This window comes from Austrofundulus limnaeus, unplaced genomic scaffold, assembly GCF_001266775.1.
Source record: "Austrofundulus limnaeus strain Quisiro unplaced genomic scaffold, Austrofundulus_limnaeus-1.0 Scaffold50, whole genome shotgun sequence".
Lineage (NCBI taxonomy): Eukaryota > Metazoa > Chordata > Actinopteri > Cyprinodontiformes > Rivulidae > Austrofundulus > Austrofundulus limnaeus.
The window spans coordinates 1920140-1922917 of record NW_013952452.1 but is presented as its reverse complement, the minus strand read 5'-3'; positions in this window follow the sequence as shown (position 1 = coordinate 1922917).

Genomic DNA, 2778 nt, shown 5'->3' with positions numbered 1-2778 from the left:
CATCAGATGTTGTCCAAGATTAACCTTCAGGATTTAGCTCGCTCACACTGAGGACCTATCCACGTCATCATTTACCCAGAATGCTTTGTGTGTAAATAAAATGGCCCTGTCCGTGTACTTTTAGTTTAAAAATGATAAAAACTACAGTATTTTTACAGTCTTTATTTTACAGTTAAAAGAAATGTTTATCAAATAAAGTCTAATGTTACAACTAATCATGGATCCCTTTAAAAAGAGGAAGMTGGGGACAGGGCAACACCATATTCATTCTTTAAAACAGCTACGACTCCTTAAAAAGGTCTTTTAGTTTGCATTTAAAAACAGGAAGAGAAATGAATGAGTCAAGATGAAGTGTTTTTTCATAAAAGTTCCAATCATATGCAGCAGTGAAACCAAAAGATAAGCCAAACTTGGGTTTTAGAGATTTTCAGTTTATTAGGTTGGCAGGAACTGGTATTGTATCTTGGGGGCTGTTCTTGTTGTAAATGATTTAAATATGAAGGTGAAAGAAGTAGGGTTTTATGAATGAACAAGAGCCAGTAGGATATTACGACGAGACTGCAACCAGCGGTGAGTCTTATATGGAACATTAGTAACAAATCAAATGGCAGGATGATATTGAATTCAATTTTTGAAGACTTCCCTCGCAAACATGACGATTATGTCAACATGATCAAATAAAGGAAGAATACACATTTCAACAATGACCTTTTTGGCTGAGGCAATGATAAGTGTTTGATTTTTAAAAATGTAACTGTTGCTTTTAACAACAAATAATAATATTAATAAAGTTTTGCCTAGTAGAATTCCTGATACATGATTGATGGTAAATACCCACGCCTGATGGAGCATGAAGCATGGCTGGGCATGTTGCAGAGATGTTTGAAATAGTGCACATAACTCATTCAAAGAGCAGCTTAACGAAGCGGACCCCACTCCCCCCAGAGCACTAAATAAAGATAAACAAACACGTGTTGAATATGTAAACAAAGGAACAACATGTGGCTCACTGACTGCATGTTTTTCTAATCTTCAGTTTTTTTCTCCTGAGGGGCATTCATACTGCATCTGTCTCACACCTGGACCAAATCTGGACTTTCTGTTGCTCCTTTAATGACTTTTCTTTTTCTGATATTTGCTCCTGCATTAACTTATTATTATTATTATTATTATTATTATTATTATTATTATTATTATTATTATTATTATTATTATTATTATTATGGGTTTTAAAATGCTTAGTACAGATTTGCAGCAACACGATGCAGAGTTGCATCGGTTGTGAGAGTATACTACAGAGTGATCCATCACATCTAATCAGAGCACATTTTCAGAATCTTGACTTTTTAAGCTACATTTTGAGACTTCATCCTGATGTCATGGCTGTTCCAGAGATACGGCTTGATTTGTTTTCTCAAAGGCCCTATCGACAGACAACTCATGCCATCTTAGGTAAAGTTTAAAAACATCTACAGTATGTTGAAGATGGAATTTTGAAAAAAATCAACTGGAAGCCTCTTTTAGGCGTGTGCATGCTGTAATGCTAACAAACTGATAGAATATACAACTTTTATTAGTAATTTAAACAAAAAAACTAATTTCATAAGTTGGCATAAGTTGTCTAAAATGTTATATGGTGTGACAGGACCTTAATCAGGATAATTTGTTAATATTTGAAACTGATTATTAGTTTATTATAATCAGGATATTTTGATGTTTAAAGCAAAAACCTCAGTTTTGGGAATTTTGAGATTTGCCTGCTGGAAAGAAAGTTTTCCAGCATATAAGGAAAATCTAAAAATATATAGTACATTTTTTTCTCAACATCATGTTTTTGTAGCTACTGCTCAAAAGTGCTTTAAAATAATCTTTAAGATTGTCTTTGAGATAATTTTGCACACAATGTTGCACATTGCACATTGCACAAATGCAAATGTACACGCAAATGCACACACCTTACTACATATCCTTTATTTAAACCACCTCTACCTCAATATTGATCTGGATTCTACCTCATTCTATTTCTACTTTATTTTATTTCATTTAATTTTATTACTATATATTTCTTGTGGTTTGTTTTTATATACCTAAGACACTTTTACTTTGTTTAATTTTAGTATTTTGAACTCTACATTGCTTTATAGTTTGTCAAGCTGTTTATGTTGTGTGCTAATATGCATCGTCATTTCGTTCTACAGTGCATCCCTGACGTTATGTTGAATGACAATAAAAGAATCTGAATCTGAACATTAAAACCAATGCACTAGCTGCCTATTTTTCCACACACTTTGAGACTTAATCCTCAGTTTGATGTGATGGGTCACATATATCTGTGTTTTTATGCTTTTTTTATATAATATTTTAAGCTGGGCAGGCTGTTTTATTCAATATTCATTTTTCTTCAGACCATAGTTACTTTTATTTTATAATTATTTTGACATTCTTTCTCTGCTTCCTTGTGTGAGATTTTACAACTCCAAGGCCTTCATATCTACCATATCATATAAMCTACCAATCAAAGTCTTCCCGCTTGAAGACTGGACAACGTCCCGTGAAGGGAGATTAGTCTGTAACCCCTCATTAGGTAAACATTCTTCTTATCTTGGTTTCTTATCTCCAGCTGCCAAACCCAGTAAGTCTGAAAGAATGTTCTTTCTCTTCTGTGCGCCTTTATTCTGAACGTCTGTTCTCTGAAGCAGCTCTTCACCTGAACCGGGTCAAGTAGGTCTGTTCACACCTGCACATTATACTGTGTGTGTGTGTGTGTGTGTGTGTGTG